Raw genomic sequence first — 15,340 nt, forward strand, 5'->3', positions numbered from 1 at the left:
AAGATGCGGGGTATGATGCTCAAAGTACCTGATATTCCCAAGCGGTCTCCCAATCAGGTACTAAACAGGCCGAACCATGCTTGGCTTCCGAGATCGGACGAGATCGGGCCTTTTCAGGGTGGTATGGCCGTGAGCGGTACTGCACTAGCAGATGGACACCCATGAAATGTCGAAAAAGATGCGGGGTATGATGCTCACAGCACCTGGTATTCCCAAGCGGTCTCCCAATCAGGTACTAACCAGGCCGAACCATGCTTGGCTGCCGAGATCGGACGAGATCGGACGAGATCGGGCCTTTTCAGGGTGGTATGGCCGTGAGCGTTACTGCTCTTGCAGATGGACACCCATGAAATGTCGAAAAAGATGCGGGGTATGATGCTCACAGCACCTGGTATTCCCAAGCGGTCTCCCAATCAGGTACTAAACAGGCCGAACCATGCTTGGCTTCCGAGATCAGACGAGATCGGGCCTTATCAGGGTGGTATGGCCGTGAGCAGTACTGCACTAGCAGATGGACACCCATGAAATGTCGAAAAAGATGCGGGGTATGATGCTCACAGCACCTGGTATTCCCAAGCGGTCTCCCAATCAGGTACTAAACAGGCCGAACCATGCTTGGCTGCCGAGATCGGACGAGATCGGACGAGATCGGGCCTTATCAGGGTGGTATGGCCGTGAGCGGTACTGCACTAGCAGATGGACACCCATGAAATGTCGAAAAAGATGCGGGGTATGATGCTCACAGCACCTGGTATTCCCAAGCGGTCTCCCAATCAGGTACTAAACAGGCCGAACCATGCTTGGCTGCCGAGATCGGACGAGATCGGACGAGATCGGGCCTTATCAGGGTGGTATGGCCGTGAGCGGTACTGCACTAGCAGATGGACACCCATGAAATGTCGAAAAAGATGCGGGGTATGATGCTCACAGCACCTGGTATTCCCAAGCGGTCTCCCAATCAGGTACTAACCAGGCCGAACCATGCTTGGCTGCCGAGATCGGACGAGATCGGGCGAGATCGGGCCTTTTCAGGGTGGTATGGCCGTGAGCGTTACTGCTCTTGCAGATGGCCACCCATGAAATGTCGAAAAAGATGCGGGGTATGATGCTCACAGCACCTGGTATTCCCAAGCGGTCTCCCAATCAGGTATTAAACAGGCCGAACCATGCTTGGCTTCCGAGATCGGACGAGATCGGGCCTTTTCAGGGTGGTATGGCCGTGGGCAGTACTGCTCCTGCAGATGGACACCCATGAAATGTCGAAAAAGATGCGGGGTATGATGCTCACAGCACCTGGTATTCCCAAGCGGTCTCCCAATCAGGTACTAACCAGGCCGAACCATGCTTGGCTGCCGAGATCGGACGAGATCGGGCCTTTTCAGGGTGGTATGGCCGTGAGCGGTACTACACTAGCAGATGGACACCCATGAAATGTCGAAAAAGATGCGGGGTATGATGCTCACAGCACCTGGTATTCCCAAGCGGTCTCCCAATCAGGTACTAACCAGGCCGAACCATGCTTGGCTGCCGAGATCGGACGAGATCGGACGAGATCGGGCCTTATCAGGGTGGTATGGCCGTGAGCGGTACTGCACTAGCAGATGGACACCCATGAAATGTCGAAAAAGATGCGGGGTATGATGCTCACAGCACCTGGTATTCCCAAGCGGTCTCCCAATCAGGTACTAAACAGGCCGAACCATGCTTGGCTGCCGAGATCGGACGAGATCGGACGAGATCGGGCCTTATCAGGGTGGTATGGCCGTGAGCGGTACTGCACTAGCAGATGGACACCCATGAAATGTCGAAAAAGATGCGGGGTATGATGCTCACAGCACCTGGTATTCCCAAGCGGTCTCCCAATCAGGTACTAACCAGGCCGAACCATGCTTGGCTGCCGAGATCGGACGAGATCGGGCGAGATCGGGCCTTTTCAGGGTGGTATGGCCGTGAGCGTTACTGCTCTTGCAGATGGCCACCCATGAAATGTCGAAAAAGATGCGGGGTATGATGCTCACAGCACCTGGTATTCCCAAGCGGTCTCCCAATCAGGTATTAAACAGGCCGAACCATGCTTGGCTTCCGAGATCGGACGAGATCGGGCCTTTTCAGGGTGGTATGGCCGTGGGCAGTACTGCTCCTGCAGATGGACACCCATGAAATGTCGAAAAAGATGCGGGGTATGATGCTCACAGCACCTGGTATTCCCAAGCGGTCTCCCAATCAGGTACTAACCAGGCCGAACCATGCTTGGCTGCCGAGATCGGACGAGATCGGGCCTTTTCAGGGTGGTATGGCCGTGAGCGGTACTACACTAGCAGATGGACACCCATGAAATGTCGAAAAAGATGCGGGGTTTGATGCTCACAGCACCTGGTATTCCCAAGCGGTCTCCCAATCACGTACTAAACAGGCCGAACCATGCTTGGCTTCCGAGATCGGACGAGATCGGGCCTTTTCAGGGTGGTATGGCCATGAGCGGTACTGCACTAGCAGATGGACACCCATGAAATGTCGAAAAAGATGCGGGGTATGATGCTCACAGCACCTGGTATTCCCAAGCGGTCTCCCAATCAGGTACTAACCAGGCCGAACCATGCTTGGCTGCCGAGATCGGACGAGATCGGGCCTTTTCAGGGTGGTATGGCCGTGAGCGGTACTGCACTAGCAGATGGACACCCATGAAATGTCGAAAAAGATGCGGGGTATGATGCTCACAGCACCTGGTATTCCCAAGCGGTCTCCCAATCAGGTACTATACAGGCCGAACAATGCTTGGCTTCCGAGATCGGACGAGATCGGGCATTTTCAGGGTGGTATGGCCGTGAGCGGTGCTGCTCTTGCAGATGGACACCCATGAAATGTCGAAAAAGATGCGGGGTATGATGCTCACAGCACCTGGTATTCCCAAGCGGTCTCCCAATCAGGTACTAACCAGGCTGAACCATGCTGAACCATGCTTGGCTTCCGAGATCGGGCGAGATCGGGCCTTTTCAGGGTGGTATGGCCGTGAGCGGTACTGCTCTCGCAGATGGACACCCATGAAATGTCGAAAAAGATGCGGGGTAAGATGCTCACAGCACCTGGTATTCCCAAGCGGTCTCCCAATCAGGTACTAACCAGGCCGAACCATGCTTGGCTGCCGAGATCAGACGAGATCGGGCGAGATCGGGCAAGATCGGGCCTTATCAGGGTGGTATGGCCGTGAGCGATACTGCACTTGCAGATGGACACCCATGAAATGTCGAAAAAGATGCGGGGTATGATGCTCACAGCACCTGGTATTCCCAAGCGGTCTCCCAATCAGGTACTAAACAGGCTGAACCATGCTTGGCTTCCGATATCGGACGAGATCAGGCCTTTTCAGGGTGGTATGGCCGTGAGTAGTACTGCTCATGCAGATGGACACCCATGAAATGTCGAAAAAGTTCCGGGGTATGATGCTCACAGCACCTGGTATTCCCAAGCGGTCTCCCAATCAGGTACTAACCAGGCCGAACCATGCTTGGCTTCCAAGATCAGAAGAGATCGGGCCTTTACAGGGTGGTATGGCCGTAAGCGGTACTTCTCTTGCAGATGGACACCCATGAAATGTCGAAAAATATGCGGGGTATGATGCTCACAGCACCTGGTATTCCCAAGCGGTCACCCAATCAGGTACTAACCAGGCCGAACCATGATTGGCTTCCGAGATCAGACGAGATCGGGCCTTTTCAGGGTGGTATGGCCATGAGCGGTACTGCTCTTGCAGATGGACACCCATGAAATGTCGAAAAAGATGCGAGGTATGATGCTCACAGCACCTGGTATTCCCAAGTGGTCTCCCAATCAGGTACTAAACAGGCCGAACCATGCTTGGCTGCCGAGATCGGACGAAATCGGGCGAGATCGGGCCTTATCAGGGTGGTATGGCCGTGAGCGGTATTGCTCTTGCAGATGGACACCCATGAAAAGTCGAAAAAGATGCGGGGTATGATGCTCACAGCACCTGGTATTCCCAAGCGGTCTCCCAATCAGGTACTAACCAGGCCGAACCATGCTTGGCTGCCGAGATCGGACGAGATCGGGCCTTTTCAGGGTGGTATGGCCGTGAGCGGTACTGCACTAGCAGATGGACACCCATGAAATGTCGAAAAAGATGCGGGGTATGATGCTCACAGCACCTGGTATTCCCAAGCGGTCTCCCAATCACGTACTAAACAGGCCGAACCATGCTTGGCTTCCGAGATCGGACGAGATCGGGCCTTTTCAGGGTGGTATGGCCGTGAGCGGTACTGCTCTTGCAGATGGACACCCATGAAATGTCGAAAAAGATGCGGGGTATGATGCTCACAGCACCTGGTATTCCCAAGCGGTCTCCCAATCAGGTACTAAACAGGCCGAACCATGCTTGGCTTCCGAGATCGGACGAGATCGGGCCTTTTCAGGGTGGTATGGCCGTGAGCGGTACTGCTCCTGCAGATGGACACCCATGAAATGTCCAAAAAGATGCGGGGTATGATGCTCACAGCACCTGGTATTCCCAAGCGGTCTCCCAATCAGGTACTAACCAGGCCGAACCATGCTTGGCTGCCGAGATCGGACGAGATCGGACGAGATCGGGCCTTATCAGGGTGGTATGGCCGTGAGCGGTATTGCTCTTGCAGATGGACACCCATGAAATGTCGAAAAAGATGCGGGGTATGATGCTCACAGCACCTGGTATTCCCAAGCGGTCTCCCAATCAGGTCCTAAACAGGCCAAACCATGCTTGGCTTCCGAGATCAGACGAGATCAGGCCTTTTTAGGGTGGTATGGCCGTGAGCGGTACTGCACTAGCAGATGGACACCCATGAAATGTTGAAAAAGATGCGGGGTATGATGCTCACAGCACCTGGTATTCCCAAGCGGTCTCCCAATCAGGTACTAAACAGGCCGAACCGTGCTTGGCTTCCGAGATCGGACGAGATCGGGCCTTTTCAGGGTGGTATGGCCGTGAGCGGTACTGCTCTTGCAGATGGACACCCATGAAATGTCGAAAAAGATGCGGGGTATGATGCTCACAGCACCTGGTATTCCCAAGCGGTCTCCCAATCAGGTACTGACCAGGCCGAACCATGCTTGGCTTCCGAGATCGGACGAGATCGGGCCTTTTCAGGGTGGTATGGCCGTGAGCGGTACTGCTCTTGCAGATGGACACCGATGAAATGTCGAATAAGATGCGGGGTATGATGCTCACAGGACCTTGTATTCCCAAGCGGTCTCCCAATCAGGTACTAAACAGGCCGAACCATGCTTGGCTGCCGAGATCGGGCGAGATCGGGCCTTTTCAGGGTGGTATGGCCGTGAGCGGTACTGCACTAGCAGATGGACACCCATGAAATGTCGAAAAAGATGCGGGGTATGATGCTCAAAGTACCTGATATTCCCAAGCGGTCTCCCAATCAGGTACTAAACAGGCCGAACCATGCTTGGCTTCCGAGATCGGACGAGATCGGGCCTTTTCAGGGTGGTATGGCCGTGAGCGGTACTGCACTAGCAGATGGACACCCATGAAATGTCGAAAAAGATGCGGGGTATGATGCTCACAGCACCTGGTATTCCCAAGCGGTCTCCCAATCAGGTACTAACCAGGCCGAACCATGCTTGGCTGCCGAGATCGGACGAGATCGGACGAGATCGGGCCTTTTCAGGGTGGTATGGCCGTGAGCGTTACTGCTCTTGCAGATGGACACCCATGAAATGTCGAAAAAGATGCGGGGTATGATGCTCACAGCACCTGGTATTCCCAAGCGGTCTCCCAATCAGGTACTAAACAGGCCGAACCATGCTTGGCTTCCGAGATCAGACGAGATCGGGCCTTTTCAGGGTGGTATGGCCGTGAGCGGTACTGCACTAGCAGATGGACACCCATGAAATGTCGAAAAAGATGCGGGGCAAGATGCTCACAGCACCTGGTATTCCCAAGCGGTCTCCCAATCAGGTACTAACCAGGCCGAACCATGCTTGGCTTCCGAGATCGGACGAGATCGGGCCTTTTCAGGGTGGTATGGCCATGAGCGGTACTGCTCTTGCAGATGGACACCCATGAAATGTCGAAAAAGATGCGGGGTATGATGCTCACAGCACCTGGTATTCCCAAGCGGTCTCCCAATCAGGTACTAAACAGGCCGAATCATGCTTGGCTGCCGAGATCGGGCGAGATCGGACGAGATCGGGCCTTTTCAGGGTGGTATGGCCGTGAGCGGTACTGCACTAGCAGATGGACACCCATGAAATGTCGAAAAAGATGCGGGGTATGATGCTCACAGCACCTGGTATTCACAAGCGGTCTCCCAATTAGGTACTAAACAGGCCGATCCATGCTTGGCTTCCGAGATCGGACGAGATCGGACGAGATCGGGCCTTTTCAGGGTGGTATGGCCGTGAGCGGTACTGCACTAGCAGATGGACACCCATGAAATGTCGAAAAAGATGCGGGGTATGATGCTCACAGCACCTGGTATTCCCAAGCGGTCTCCCAATCAGGTACTAACCAGGCCGAACCATGCTTGGCTGCCGAGATCGGACGAGATCGGACGAGATCGGGCCTTTTCAGGGTGGTATAGCCGTGAGCGGTACTGCACTAGCAGATGGACACCCATGAAATGTCGAAAAAGATGCGGGGTATGATGCTCACTGCACCTGGTATTCCCAAGCGGTCTCCCAGACAGGTACTAACCAGGCCGAACAATGCTTGGCTGCCGAGATCGTACGAGATCGGGCGAGATCGGGCCTTATCAGGGTGGTATGACCGTGAGCGGTACTGCTCTTGCAGATGGACACCCATGAAATGTCGAAAAAGATGCGGGGTATGATGCTCACAGCACCTGGTATTCCCAAGCGGTCTCCCAATCAGGTACTAACCAGGCCGAACCATGCTTGGCTGCCGAGATCGGACGAGATCGGACGAGATCGGGCCTTTTCAGGGTGGTATGGCCGTGAGCGGTACTGCACTAGCAGATGGACACCCATGAAATGTCGAAAAAGATGCGGGGCAAGATGCTCACAGCACCTGGTATTCCCAAGCGGTCTCCCAATCAGGTACTAACCAGGCCGAACCATGCTTGGCTTCCGAGATCGGACGAGACCGGGCCTGTTCAGGGTGGTATGGCCGTGAGCGGTACTGCTCTTGCAGATGGACACCCATGAAATGTCGAAAAAGATGCGGGGTATGATGCTCACAGCACCTGGTATTCCCAAGCGGTCTCCCAATCAGGTACTAAACAGGCCGAATCATGCTTGGCTGCCGAGATCGGGCGAGATCGGACGAGATCGGGCCTTTTCAGGGTGGTATGGCCGTGAGCGGTACTGCACTAGCAGATGGACACCCATGAAATGTCGAAAAAGATGCGGGGTATGATGCTCACAGCACCTGGTATTCACAAGCGGTCTCCCAATTAGGTACTAAACAGGCCGATCCATGTTTGGCTTCCGAGATCGGACGAGATCGGGCCTTTTCAGGGTGGTATGGCCGTGAGCGATACTGCACTAGCAGATGGACACCCATGAAATGTCGAAAAAGATGCGGGGTATGATGCTCACAGCACCTGGTATTCCCAAGCGGTCTCCCAATCAGGTACTAACCAGGCCGAACCATGCTTGGCTTCCGAAATCGGAGGAGATTGGGCCTTTTCAGGGTGGTATGGCCGTGAGCGGTACTGCACTAGCAGATGGACACCCATGAAATGTCGAAAAAGATGCGGGGCAAGATGCTCACAGCACCTGGTATTCCCAAGCGGTCTCCCAATCAGGTACTAAACAGGCTGAACCCTGCTTGGCTGCCGAGATCGGACGAGATCGGGCGAGATTGGGCCTTTTCAGGGTGGTATGGCCGTGAGCGGTACTGCTCTTGCAGATGGACACCCATGAAATGTCGAAAAAGATGCGGGGTATGATGCTCAAAGCACCTGGTATTCCCAAGCGGTCTCCCAATCAGGTATTAACCAGGCCGAACCATGCTTGGCTGCCGAGATCGGACGAGATCGGGCGAGATCGGGCCTTATCAGGGTGGTATGGCCCAGAGCGGTACTGCTCTTGCAGATGGACACCCATGAAATGTCGAAAAAAATGCGGGGTATGATGCTCACAGCACCTGGTATTCCCAAGCGGTCTCCCAATCAGGTACTAACCAGGCCGAATCATGCTTGGCTGCCGAGATCGGACGAGATCGGACGAGATCGGGCCTTTTCAGGGTGGTATGGCCGTGAGCGGTACTGCACTAGCAGATGGACACCCATGAAATGTCGAAAAAGATGCGGGGTATGATGCTCACAGCACCTGGTATTCCCAAGCGGTCTCCCAACCAGGTACTAACCAGGCCGAACCATGCTTGGCTTCCGAGATCAGACGAGATCGGGCCTTTTCAGGGTGGTATGGCAGTGAGCGGTACTGCTCTTGCAGATGGACACTTATGAAATGTCGAAAAAGATGCAGGGTATGATGCTCACAGCACCTGGTATTCCCAAGCGGTCTCCCAATCAGGTACTAAACAGGCCGAACCATGCTTGGCTTCCGAGATCAGACGAGATCGGGCCTTTTCAGGGTGGTATGGCCGTGAGCGGTACTGCACTAGCAGATGGACACCCATGAAATGTCGAAAAAGATGCGGGGCAAGATGCTCACAGCACCTGGTATTCCCAAGCGGTCTCCCAATCAGGTACTAACCAGGCCGAACCATGCTTGGCTTCCGAGATCGGACGAGATCGGGCCTTTTCAGGGTGGTATGGCCGTGAGCGGTACTGCACTAGCAGATGGACACCCATGAAATGTCGAAAAAGATGCGGGGTATGATGCTCACAGCACCTGGTATTCCCAAGCGGTCTCCCAGACAGGTACTAACCAGGCCGAACAATGCTTGGCTGCCGAGATCGTACGAGATCGGGCGAGATCGGGCCTTATCAGGGTGGTATGACCGTGAGCGGTACTGCTCTTGCAGATGGACACGCATGAAATGTCGAAAAAGATGCGGGGTATGATGCTCACAGCACCTGGTATTCCCAAGCGGTCTCCCAATCAGGTACTAACCAGGCCGAACCATGCTTGGCTGCCGAGATCGGACGAGATCGGACGAGATCGGGCCTTTTCAGGGTGGTATGGCAGTGAGCGGTACTGCTCTTGCAGATGGACACTTATGAAATGTCGAAAAAGATGCAGGGTATGATGCTCACAGCACCTGGTATTCCCAAGCGGTCTCCCAATCAGGTACTAAACAGGCCGAACCATGCTTGGCTTCCGAGATCAGACGAGATCGGGCCTTTTCAGGGTGGTATGGCCGTGAGCGGTACTGCACTAGCAGATGGACACCCATGAAATGTCGAAAAAGATGCGGGGCAAGATGCTCACAGCACCTGGTATTCCCAAGCGGTCTCCCAATCAGGTACTAACCAGGCCGAACCATGCTTGGCTTCCGAGATCGGACGAGATCGGGCCTTTTCAGGGTGGTATGGCCGTGAGCGGTACTGCTCTTGCAGATGGACACCCATGAAATGTCGAAAAAGATGCGGGGTATGATGCTCACAGCACCTGGTATTCCCAAGCGGTCTCCCAATCAGGTACTAAACAGGCCGAACCATGCTTGGCTGCCGAGATCGGGCGAGATCGGACGAGATCGGGCCTTTTCAGGGTGGTATGGCCGTGAGCGGTACTGCACTAGCAGATGGACACCCATGAAATGTCGAAAAAGATGCGGGGTATGATGCTCACAGCACCTGGTATTCCCAAGCGGTCCCCCAATCAGGTACTAAACAGGCCGAACCATGCTCGACTTCCGAGATCGGACGAGATCGGGCGAGGTCGGGCCTTTTCAGGGTGGTATGGCCGTGAGCGGTACTGCTCTTGCAGATGGACACCCATGAAATGTCGAAAAAGATGCGGGGTATGATGCTCACAGCACCTGGTATTCCCAAGCGGTCTCCCAATCAGGTACTAACCAGGCCGAACCATGCTTGGCTTCCAAGATCGGACGAAATCGGGCCTTTTCAGGGTGGTATGGCCGTGAGCGGTACTGCACTAGCAGATGGACACCCATGAAATGTCGAAAAAGATGCGGGGTATGATGCTCACAGCACCTGGTATTCACAAGCGGTCTCCCAATCAGGTACTAACCAGGCCAACTATGCTTGGCTTCCGAGATCGGACGAGATCGGGCGAGATCGGGCCTTATCAGGGTGGTATGGCCGTGAGGGGTACTGCTCTTGCAGATGGACACCCATGAAATGTCGAAAAAGATGCGGGGCAAGATGCTCACAGCACCTGATATTCCCAAGCGGTCTCCCAATCAGGTACTAAACAGGCCGAACCATGCTTGGCTTCCGAGATCGGACGAGATCGGGCGAGATCGGGCCTTATCAGGGTGGTATGGCCGTGAGCGGTACTGCTCTTGCAGATGGACACCCATGAAATGTCGAATAAGATGCGGGGTATGATGCTCACAGGACCTTGTATTCCCAAGCGGTCTCCCAATCAGGTACTAAACAGGCCGAACCATGCTTGGCTGCCGAGATCGGGCGAGATCGGGCCTTTTCAGGGTGGTATGGCCGTGAGCGGTACCGCTCTTGCAGATGGACACCCATGAAATGTCGAAAAAGATGCGGGGTATGATGCTCACAGCACCTGGTATTCCCAAGCGGTCTCCCAATCAGGTACTAAACAGGCCGAACCATGCTTGGCTTCCAAGATCGGACGAGATCGGGCCTTTTCAGGGTGGTATGGCCGTGAGCGGTACTGCACTTGCAGATGGACACCCATGAAATGTCGAAAAAGATGCGGGGTATGATGCTCACAGCACCTGGAATTCCCAAGCGGTCTCCCAATCAGGTACTAACCAGGCCGAACCATGCTTGGCTGCCGAGATCGGACGAGATCGGGCCTTTTCAGGGTGGTATGGCCGTGAGCGGTACTGCACTAGCAGATGGACACCCATGAAATCTCGAAAAAGATGCGGGGTATGATGCTCACAGCACCTGGTATTCCCAAGCGGTCTCCCAATCAGGTACTAAACAGGCCGAACCATGCGTGGCTTCCGAGATCGGACGAGATCGGGCCTTTTCAGGGTGGTATGGCCGTGAGCGGTACTGCTCTTGCAGATGGACACCCATGAAATGTCGAAAAAGATGCTGGGTATGACGCTTACAGCACCTGGTATTCCCAAGCGGTCTCCCAATTAGGTACTAACCAGGCCGAACCATGCTTGGCTTCCGAGATCGGACGAGATCGGGCCTTTTCAGGGTGGTATGGCCGTGAGCGGTACTGCACTAGCAGATGGACACCCATGAAATCTCGAAAAAGATGCGGGGTATGATGCTCACAGCACCTGGTATTTCCAAGCGGTATCCCAATCAGGTACTAAACAGGCCGAACCATGCGTGGCTTCCGAGATCGGACGAGATCGGGCCTTTTCAGGGTGGTATGGCGGTGAGCGGTACTGCTCTTGCAGATGGACACCCATGAAATGTCGAAAAAGATGCTGAGTATGATGCTTACAGCACCTGGTACTCCCAAGCGGTCTCCCAATCAGGTACTAACCAGGCCGAACCATGCTTGGCTTCCGAGATCGGACGAGATCGGGCCCTTTCAGGGTGGTATGGCCGTGAGCGGTACTGCTCTTGCAGATGGACACCCATGAAATGTCGAAAAAGATGCTGGGTATGATGCTCACAGCACCTGGTATTCCCAAGCGGTCTCCCAATCAGGTACTAACCAGGCCGAACCATGCTTGGCTCCCGAGATCGGACGAGATCGGGCCTTTTCAGGGTGGTATGGCCGTGAGCGGTACTGCTCTTGCAGATGGACACCCATGAAATGTCGAAAAAGATGCGGGGTATGATGCTCACAGCACCTGGTATTCCCAAGCGGTCTCCCAATCAGGTACTAACCAGGCCGAACCATGCGTGGCTTCCGAGATCGGACGAGATCGGGCCTTTTCAGGGTGGTATGGCCGTGAGCGGTACTGCTCTTGCAGATGGACACCCATGAAATGTCGAAAAAGATGCTGGGTATGATGCTCACAGCACCTGGTATTCCCAAGCGGTCTCCCAATCAGGTACTAACCAGGCCGAACCATGCTTGGCTCCCGAGATCGGACGAGATCGGGCCTTTTCAGGGTGGTATGGCCGTGAGCGGTACTGCACTAGCAGATGGACACCCATGAAATGTCGAAAAAGATGCGGGGTATGATGCTCACAGCACCTGGTATTCCCAAGCGGTCTCCCAATCAGGTACTAACCAGGCCGAACCATGCTTGGCTTCCGAGACCGGGCGAGATCGGGCTCTTTCAGGGTGGTATGGCCGTGAGCGGTACTGTTCTTGCAGATGGACACCCATGAAATGTCGAAAAAGATGCGGGGTATAATGCTCACAGCACCTGGTATTCCCAAGCGGTCTCCCAATCAGGTACTAAACAGGCCGAACCATGCTTGGCTTCCAAGATCGGACGAGATCGGGCCTTTTCAGGGTGGTATGGCCGTGAGCGGTAATGCTCTTGCAGATGGACACCCATGAAATGTCGAAAAAGATGCGGGGTATGATGCTCACAGCACGTGGTATTCCCAAGCGGTCTCCCAATCAGGTACTAACCAGGCCGACCCATGCTTGGCTGCCGAGATCGGACGAGATCGGGCGAGATCGGGCCTTATCAGGGTGGTATGGCCGTGAGCGGTACTGCTCTTGCAGATGGACACCCATGAAATGTCGAAAAAGATGCGGGGTATGATGCTCACAGCACCTGGTATTCCCAAGCGGTCTCCCAATCAGGTACTAAACAGGCCGAACCATGCTTGGCTGCCGAGATCGGACGAGATCGGGCCTTTTCAGGGTGGTATGGCCGTGAGCGGTACTGCACTAGCAGATGGACACCCATGAAATGTCGAAAAAGATGCGGGGTATGATGCTCACAGCACCTGGTATTCCCAAGCGGTCTCCCAATCAGGTACTAACCAGGCCGAACCATGCTTGGCTGCCGAGATCTGGCGAGATCGGGCCTTTTCAGGGTGGTATGGCCGTGAGCGGCACTGCTCTTGCAGATGGACACCCATGAAATGTCGAAAAAGATGCGGGGTATGATGCTCACAGCACCTGGTATTCCCAAGCGGTCTCCCAATCAGCTACTAACCAGGCCGAACCATGCTTGGCTTCCGAAATCGGACGAGATCGGGCCTTTTCTGGGTGGTATGGCCGTGAGCGGTACTGCACTAGCAGATGGACACCCATGAAATGTCGAAAAAGATGCGGGGTATGATGCTCACAGCACCTGGTATTCCCAAGCGGTCTCCCAATCAGGTACTAACCAGGCCGAACCATGCTTGGCTTCCGAGATCGGACGAAATCGGGCTTTTTCAGGGTGGTATGGCCGTGAGCAGTACTGCTCTTGCAGATGGACACCCATGAAATGTCGAAAAAGATGCGGGGTATGATGCTCACAGCACCTGGTATTCCCAAGCGGTCTCCCAATCAGGTACTAAACAGGCCGAACAATGCTTGGCTTCCGAGATCGGACGAGATCGGGCCTTTTCAGGGTGGTATGGCCGTGAGCGGTACTGCTCTTGCAGATGGACACCCATGAAATGTCGAAAAAGATGCAGGGTATGATGCTCACAGCACCTGGTATTCCCAAGCGGTCTCCCAATCAGGTACTAACCAGGCCGAACAATGCTTGGCTTCCGAGATCGGACGAGATCGGGCCTTTTCAGGGTGGTATGGCCGTGGCCAGTACTGCTTTTGCAGATGGACACCCATGAAATGTCGAAAAAGATGCGGGGTATGATGCTCACAGCACCTGGTATTCCCAAGCGGTCTCCCAATCAGGTACTAACCAGGCCAATCCATGCTTGGCTTCCGAGATCGGGCGAGATCGGGCCTTTTCAGGGTGGTATGGCCGTGAGCGGTACTGCTCTTGCAGATGGACACCCATGAAATGTCGAAAAAGATGCGGGGTATGATGCTCACAGCACCTGGTATTCCCAAGCGGTCTCCTAATCAGGTACTAAACAGGCCGAACCATGCTTTGCTTCCAAGATCGGACGAGATCGGGCCTTTTCAGGGTGGTATGGCCGTAAGCGGTACCGCTCTTGCAGATGGACACCCATGAAATGTCGAAAAAGATGCGGGGTATGATGCTCACAGCACCTGGTATTCCCAAGCGGTCTCCCAATCAGGTACTAAACAGACCGAACCATGCTTGGCTTCCGTGATCGGACGAGATCGGGCCTTTTCAGGGTGGTATGGCCGTGAGCGGTATTGCATTAGCAGATGGACACCCATGAAATGTCGAAAAAGATGCGGGGTATGATGCTCACAGCACCTGGTATTCCCAAGCGGTCTCCCAATCAGGTACTAACCAGGCCGAACCATGCTTGGCTTCCGAGATCGGACGAGATCGGGCTTTTTCAGGGTGGTATGGCCGTGAGCGGTACTGCTCTTGCAGATGGACACCCATGAAATGTCGAAAAAGATGCGGGGTATGATGCTCACAGCACCTGGTATTCCCAAGCGGTCTCCCAATCAGGTACTAAACAGGCCGAACCATGCTTGGCTGCCGAGATCGGACGAGATCGGGCCTTTTCAGGGTGGTATGGCCGTGAGCGGTACTGCACTAGCAGATGGACACCCATGAAATGTCGAAAAAGATGCGGGGCATGATGCTCACAGCACCTGGTATTCCCAAGCGGTCTCCCAACCAGGTACTAACCAGGTCGAACCATGCTTGGCTTCCGTGATCGGACGAGATCGGGCCTTTTCAGGGTGGTATGGCCGTGAGCGGTACTGCTCTTGCAGATGGACACCCATGAAATGTCGAAAAAGATGCGGGGTAAGATGCTCACAGCACCTGGTATTCCCAAGCGGTCTCCCAATCAGGTACTAACCAGGCCGAACCATGCTTGGCTTCCGAGATCGGGCGAGATCGGGCCTTTTCAGGGTGGTATGGCCGTGAGCGGTACTGCTCGTGTAGATGGACACCCATGAAATGTCGAAAAAGATGCGGGGTATGATACTCACAGCACCTGGTATTCCCAAGCGGTCTCCCAATCAGGTACTAAACAGGCCGAAGCATGCTTGGCTTCCAAAATCAGACGAGATCGGGCCTTTTCAGGGTGGTATGGCCGTGAGCGGTACCGCTCTTGCAGATGGACACCCATGAAATGTCGAAAAAGATGCGGGGTATGATGCTCACAGCACCTGGTATTCCCAAGCGGTCTCCCAATCAGGTACTAAACAGGCCGAACCATGCTTGGCTTCCAAGATCGGACGAGATCGGGCCTTTTCAGGGTGGTATGGCCGTGAGCGGTACTGCACTTGCAGATGGACACCCATGAAATGTCGAAAA

The 15,340-nt window shown here is 54.5% G+C and overlaps 84 pseudogenes; all 84 read right to left on the reverse strand.

Moving 5' to 3' along the window:
• Positions 1 to 16: 16 nt before the first annotated feature.
• Positions 17 to 135, reverse strand: LOC144182502 (5S ribosomal RNA; annotated as a pseudogene).
• A 56-nt stretch (positions 136 to 191) lies between these two features.
• LOC144182888 (5S ribosomal RNA) lies at positions 192 to 320 on the reverse strand (annotated as a pseudogene).
• Positions 321 to 376: 56 nt separating this feature from the next.
• LOC144189163 (5S ribosomal RNA) lies at positions 377 to 495 on the reverse strand (annotated as a pseudogene).
• A 56-nt stretch (positions 496 to 551) lies between these two features.
• Positions 552 to 680, reverse strand: LOC144185188 (5S ribosomal RNA; annotated as a pseudogene).
• A 56-nt stretch (positions 681 to 736) lies between these two features.
• Positions 737 to 865, reverse strand: LOC144185190 (5S ribosomal RNA; annotated as a pseudogene).
• Positions 866 to 921: 56 nt separating this feature from the next.
• Positions 922 to 1,050, reverse strand: LOC144181888 (5S ribosomal RNA; annotated as a pseudogene).
• Positions 1,051 to 1,106: 56 nt separating this feature from the next.
• Positions 1,107 to 1,225, reverse strand: LOC144182235 (5S ribosomal RNA; annotated as a pseudogene).
• A 56-nt stretch (positions 1,226 to 1,281) lies between these two features.
• On the reverse strand, positions 1,282 to 1,400 carry LOC144185773 (5S ribosomal RNA; annotated as a pseudogene).
• A 56-nt stretch (positions 1,401 to 1,456) lies between these two features.
• Positions 1,457 to 1,585, reverse strand: LOC144183907 (5S ribosomal RNA; annotated as a pseudogene).
• A 56-nt stretch (positions 1,586 to 1,641) lies between these two features.
• LOC144185191 (5S ribosomal RNA) lies at positions 1,642 to 1,770 on the reverse strand (annotated as a pseudogene).
• Positions 1,771 to 1,826: 56 nt separating this feature from the next.
• Positions 1,827 to 1,955, reverse strand: LOC144181890 (5S ribosomal RNA; annotated as a pseudogene).
• A 56-nt stretch (positions 1,956 to 2,011) lies between these two features.
• LOC144182236 (5S ribosomal RNA) lies at positions 2,012 to 2,130 on the reverse strand (annotated as a pseudogene).
• Positions 2,131 to 2,186: 56 nt separating this feature from the next.
• Positions 2,187 to 2,305, reverse strand: LOC144185784 (5S ribosomal RNA; annotated as a pseudogene).
• Positions 2,306 to 2,361: 56 nt separating this feature from the next.
• Positions 2,362 to 2,480, reverse strand: LOC144190724 (5S ribosomal RNA; annotated as a pseudogene).
• A 56-nt stretch (positions 2,481 to 2,536) lies between these two features.
• On the reverse strand, positions 2,537 to 2,655 carry LOC144185796 (5S ribosomal RNA; annotated as a pseudogene).
• A 56-nt stretch (positions 2,656 to 2,711) lies between these two features.
• On the reverse strand, positions 2,712 to 2,830 carry LOC144188606 (5S ribosomal RNA; annotated as a pseudogene).
• A 56-nt stretch (positions 2,831 to 2,886) lies between these two features.
• On the reverse strand, positions 2,887 to 3,015 carry LOC144186424 (5S ribosomal RNA; annotated as a pseudogene).
• A 56-nt stretch (positions 3,016 to 3,071) lies between these two features.
• LOC144185800 (5S ribosomal RNA) lies at positions 3,072 to 3,210 on the reverse strand (annotated as a pseudogene).
• A 56-nt stretch (positions 3,211 to 3,266) lies between these two features.
• Positions 3,267 to 3,385, reverse strand: LOC144186201 (5S ribosomal RNA; annotated as a pseudogene).
• A 56-nt stretch (positions 3,386 to 3,441) lies between these two features.
• Positions 3,442 to 3,560, reverse strand: LOC144191412 (5S ribosomal RNA; annotated as a pseudogene).
• A 56-nt stretch (positions 3,561 to 3,616) lies between these two features.
• LOC144189134 (5S ribosomal RNA) lies at positions 3,617 to 3,735 on the reverse strand (annotated as a pseudogene).
• A 56-nt stretch (positions 3,736 to 3,791) lies between these two features.
• LOC144185495 (5S ribosomal RNA) lies at positions 3,792 to 3,920 on the reverse strand (annotated as a pseudogene).
• Positions 3,921 to 3,976: 56 nt separating this feature from the next.
• LOC144185809 (5S ribosomal RNA) lies at positions 3,977 to 4,095 on the reverse strand (annotated as a pseudogene).
• A 56-nt stretch (positions 4,096 to 4,151) lies between these two features.
• Positions 4,152 to 4,270, reverse strand: LOC144189757 (5S ribosomal RNA; annotated as a pseudogene).
• Positions 4,271 to 4,326: 56 nt separating this feature from the next.
• On the reverse strand, positions 4,327 to 4,445 carry LOC144187473 (5S ribosomal RNA; annotated as a pseudogene).
• Positions 4,446 to 4,501: 56 nt separating this feature from the next.
• Positions 4,502 to 4,630, reverse strand: LOC144183908 (5S ribosomal RNA; annotated as a pseudogene).
• Positions 4,631 to 4,686: 56 nt separating this feature from the next.
• Positions 4,687 to 4,805, reverse strand: LOC144185548 (5S ribosomal RNA; annotated as a pseudogene).
• A 56-nt stretch (positions 4,806 to 4,861) lies between these two features.
• LOC144187395 (5S ribosomal RNA) lies at positions 4,862 to 4,980 on the reverse strand (annotated as a pseudogene).
• A 56-nt stretch (positions 4,981 to 5,036) lies between these two features.
• Positions 5,037 to 5,155, reverse strand: LOC144187297 (5S ribosomal RNA; annotated as a pseudogene).
• Positions 5,156 to 5,211: 56 nt separating this feature from the next.
• Positions 5,212 to 5,330, reverse strand: LOC144186370 (5S ribosomal RNA; annotated as a pseudogene).
• Positions 5,331 to 5,386: 56 nt separating this feature from the next.
• On the reverse strand, positions 5,387 to 5,505 carry LOC144182503 (5S ribosomal RNA; annotated as a pseudogene).
• Positions 5,506 to 5,561: 56 nt separating this feature from the next.
• Positions 5,562 to 5,690, reverse strand: LOC144182889 (5S ribosomal RNA; annotated as a pseudogene).
• A 56-nt stretch (positions 5,691 to 5,746) lies between these two features.
• Positions 5,747 to 5,865, reverse strand: LOC144188113 (5S ribosomal RNA; annotated as a pseudogene).
• Positions 5,866 to 5,921: 56 nt separating this feature from the next.
• On the reverse strand, positions 5,922 to 6,040 carry LOC144185477 (5S ribosomal RNA; annotated as a pseudogene).
• A 56-nt stretch (positions 6,041 to 6,096) lies between these two features.
• On the reverse strand, positions 6,097 to 6,225 carry LOC144186638 (5S ribosomal RNA; annotated as a pseudogene).
• A 56-nt stretch (positions 6,226 to 6,281) lies between these two features.
• On the reverse strand, positions 6,282 to 6,410 carry LOC144186528 (5S ribosomal RNA; annotated as a pseudogene).
• A 56-nt stretch (positions 6,411 to 6,466) lies between these two features.
• On the reverse strand, positions 6,467 to 6,595 carry LOC144184129 (5S ribosomal RNA; annotated as a pseudogene).
• Positions 6,596 to 6,836: 241 nt separating this feature from the next.
• On the reverse strand, positions 6,837 to 6,965 carry LOC144182890 (5S ribosomal RNA; annotated as a pseudogene).
• A 56-nt stretch (positions 6,966 to 7,021) lies between these two features.
• Positions 7,022 to 7,140, reverse strand: LOC144188660 (5S ribosomal RNA; annotated as a pseudogene).
• A 56-nt stretch (positions 7,141 to 7,196) lies between these two features.
• Positions 7,197 to 7,325, reverse strand: LOC144186639 (5S ribosomal RNA; annotated as a pseudogene).
• Positions 7,326 to 7,381: 56 nt separating this feature from the next.
• Positions 7,382 to 7,500, reverse strand: LOC144182366 (5S ribosomal RNA; annotated as a pseudogene).
• A 56-nt stretch (positions 7,501 to 7,556) lies between these two features.
• LOC144182995 (5S ribosomal RNA) lies at positions 7,557 to 7,675 on the reverse strand (annotated as a pseudogene).
• Positions 7,676 to 7,731: 56 nt separating this feature from the next.
• Positions 7,732 to 7,860, reverse strand: LOC144184148 (5S ribosomal RNA; annotated as a pseudogene).
• A 56-nt stretch (positions 7,861 to 7,916) lies between these two features.
• On the reverse strand, positions 7,917 to 8,045 carry LOC144187212 (5S ribosomal RNA; annotated as a pseudogene).
• A 56-nt stretch (positions 8,046 to 8,101) lies between these two features.
• On the reverse strand, positions 8,102 to 8,230 carry LOC144185432 (5S ribosomal RNA; annotated as a pseudogene).
• A 56-nt stretch (positions 8,231 to 8,286) lies between these two features.
• Positions 8,287 to 8,405, reverse strand: LOC144187434 (5S ribosomal RNA; annotated as a pseudogene).
• Positions 8,406 to 8,461: 56 nt separating this feature from the next.
• On the reverse strand, positions 8,462 to 8,580 carry LOC144188114 (5S ribosomal RNA; annotated as a pseudogene).
• A 56-nt stretch (positions 8,581 to 8,636) lies between these two features.
• LOC144189247 (5S ribosomal RNA) lies at positions 8,637 to 8,755 on the reverse strand (annotated as a pseudogene).
• Positions 8,756 to 8,811: 56 nt separating this feature from the next.
• On the reverse strand, positions 8,812 to 8,940 carry LOC144186868 (5S ribosomal RNA; annotated as a pseudogene).
• Positions 8,941 to 8,996: 56 nt separating this feature from the next.
• LOC144184954 (5S ribosomal RNA) lies at positions 8,997 to 9,125 on the reverse strand (annotated as a pseudogene).
• A 56-nt stretch (positions 9,126 to 9,181) lies between these two features.
• LOC144188115 (5S ribosomal RNA) lies at positions 9,182 to 9,300 on the reverse strand (annotated as a pseudogene).
• Positions 9,301 to 9,356: 56 nt separating this feature from the next.
• Positions 9,357 to 9,475, reverse strand: LOC144189259 (5S ribosomal RNA; annotated as a pseudogene).
• A 56-nt stretch (positions 9,476 to 9,531) lies between these two features.
• On the reverse strand, positions 9,532 to 9,660 carry LOC144184890 (5S ribosomal RNA; annotated as a pseudogene).
• A 56-nt stretch (positions 9,661 to 9,716) lies between these two features.
• On the reverse strand, positions 9,717 to 9,845 carry LOC144185042 (5S ribosomal RNA; annotated as a pseudogene).
• A 56-nt stretch (positions 9,846 to 9,901) lies between these two features.
• Positions 9,902 to 10,020, reverse strand: LOC144190135 (5S ribosomal RNA; annotated as a pseudogene).
• A 240-nt stretch (positions 10,021 to 10,260) lies between these two features.
• On the reverse strand, positions 10,261 to 10,389 carry LOC144183250 (5S ribosomal RNA; annotated as a pseudogene).
• A 56-nt stretch (positions 10,390 to 10,445) lies between these two features.
• On the reverse strand, positions 10,446 to 10,564 carry LOC144186372 (5S ribosomal RNA; annotated as a pseudogene).
• Positions 10,565 to 10,620: 56 nt separating this feature from the next.
• On the reverse strand, positions 10,621 to 10,739 carry LOC144189939 (5S ribosomal RNA; annotated as a pseudogene).
• Positions 10,740 to 10,795: 56 nt separating this feature from the next.
• LOC144187330 (5S ribosomal RNA) lies at positions 10,796 to 10,914 on the reverse strand (annotated as a pseudogene).
• A 56-nt stretch (positions 10,915 to 10,970) lies between these two features.
• Positions 10,971 to 11,089, reverse strand: LOC144191039 (5S ribosomal RNA; annotated as a pseudogene).
• Positions 11,090 to 11,145: 56 nt separating this feature from the next.
• Positions 11,146 to 11,264, reverse strand: LOC144189402 (5S ribosomal RNA; annotated as a pseudogene).
• Positions 11,265 to 11,320: 56 nt separating this feature from the next.
• On the reverse strand, positions 11,321 to 11,439 carry LOC144186701 (5S ribosomal RNA; annotated as a pseudogene).
• Positions 11,440 to 11,495: 56 nt separating this feature from the next.
• LOC144188549 (5S ribosomal RNA) lies at positions 11,496 to 11,614 on the reverse strand (annotated as a pseudogene).
• A 56-nt stretch (positions 11,615 to 11,670) lies between these two features.
• On the reverse strand, positions 11,671 to 11,789 carry LOC144187964 (5S ribosomal RNA; annotated as a pseudogene).
• A 56-nt stretch (positions 11,790 to 11,845) lies between these two features.
• On the reverse strand, positions 11,846 to 11,964 carry LOC144189465 (5S ribosomal RNA; annotated as a pseudogene).
• A 56-nt stretch (positions 11,965 to 12,020) lies between these two features.
• On the reverse strand, positions 12,021 to 12,139 carry LOC144187965 (5S ribosomal RNA; annotated as a pseudogene).
• Positions 12,140 to 12,195: 56 nt separating this feature from the next.
• On the reverse strand, positions 12,196 to 12,314 carry LOC144189379 (5S ribosomal RNA; annotated as a pseudogene).
• A 56-nt stretch (positions 12,315 to 12,370) lies between these two features.
• Positions 12,371 to 12,489, reverse strand: LOC144189940 (5S ribosomal RNA; annotated as a pseudogene).
• Positions 12,490 to 12,545: 56 nt separating this feature from the next.
• LOC144186748 (5S ribosomal RNA) lies at positions 12,546 to 12,674 on the reverse strand (annotated as a pseudogene).
• Positions 12,675 to 12,730: 56 nt separating this feature from the next.
• Positions 12,731 to 12,849, reverse strand: LOC144188670 (5S ribosomal RNA; annotated as a pseudogene).
• Positions 12,850 to 12,905: 56 nt separating this feature from the next.
• LOC144190059 (5S ribosomal RNA) lies at positions 12,906 to 13,024 on the reverse strand (annotated as a pseudogene).
• Positions 13,025 to 13,080: 56 nt separating this feature from the next.
• On the reverse strand, positions 13,081 to 13,199 carry LOC144182458 (5S ribosomal RNA; annotated as a pseudogene).
• Positions 13,200 to 13,255: 56 nt separating this feature from the next.
• LOC144187261 (5S ribosomal RNA) lies at positions 13,256 to 13,374 on the reverse strand (annotated as a pseudogene).
• Positions 13,375 to 13,430: 56 nt separating this feature from the next.
• Positions 13,431 to 13,549, reverse strand: LOC144190444 (5S ribosomal RNA; annotated as a pseudogene).
• Positions 13,550 to 13,605: 56 nt separating this feature from the next.
• Positions 13,606 to 13,724, reverse strand: LOC144183191 (5S ribosomal RNA; annotated as a pseudogene).
• Positions 13,725 to 13,780: 56 nt separating this feature from the next.
• On the reverse strand, positions 13,781 to 13,899 carry LOC144189221 (5S ribosomal RNA; annotated as a pseudogene).
• A 56-nt stretch (positions 13,900 to 13,955) lies between these two features.
• On the reverse strand, positions 13,956 to 14,074 carry LOC144183128 (5S ribosomal RNA; annotated as a pseudogene).
• Positions 14,075 to 14,130: 56 nt separating this feature from the next.
• On the reverse strand, positions 14,131 to 14,249 carry LOC144183210 (5S ribosomal RNA; annotated as a pseudogene).
• A 56-nt stretch (positions 14,250 to 14,305) lies between these two features.
• Positions 14,306 to 14,424, reverse strand: LOC144188182 (5S ribosomal RNA; annotated as a pseudogene).
• A 56-nt stretch (positions 14,425 to 14,480) lies between these two features.
• On the reverse strand, positions 14,481 to 14,599 carry LOC144188671 (5S ribosomal RNA; annotated as a pseudogene).
• A 56-nt stretch (positions 14,600 to 14,655) lies between these two features.
• Positions 14,656 to 14,774, reverse strand: LOC144190124 (5S ribosomal RNA; annotated as a pseudogene).
• A 56-nt stretch (positions 14,775 to 14,830) lies between these two features.
• LOC144188443 (5S ribosomal RNA) lies at positions 14,831 to 14,949 on the reverse strand (annotated as a pseudogene).
• A 56-nt stretch (positions 14,950 to 15,005) lies between these two features.
• On the reverse strand, positions 15,006 to 15,124 carry LOC144186117 (5S ribosomal RNA; annotated as a pseudogene).
• Positions 15,125 to 15,180: 56 nt separating this feature from the next.
• Positions 15,181 to 15,299, reverse strand: LOC144189941 (5S ribosomal RNA; annotated as a pseudogene).
• Between the last annotated feature and the right edge of the window lie 41 nt (positions 15,300 to 15,340).

The sequence above is a fragment of the Stigmatopora nigra genome, unplaced genomic scaffold (genome assembly GCF_051989575.1).
Source record: "Stigmatopora nigra isolate UIUO_SnigA unplaced genomic scaffold, RoL_Snig_1.1 HiC_scaffold_24, whole genome shotgun sequence".
NCBI classification, from domain to species: domain Eukaryota; kingdom Metazoa; phylum Chordata; class Actinopteri; order Syngnathiformes; family Syngnathidae; genus Stigmatopora; species Stigmatopora nigra.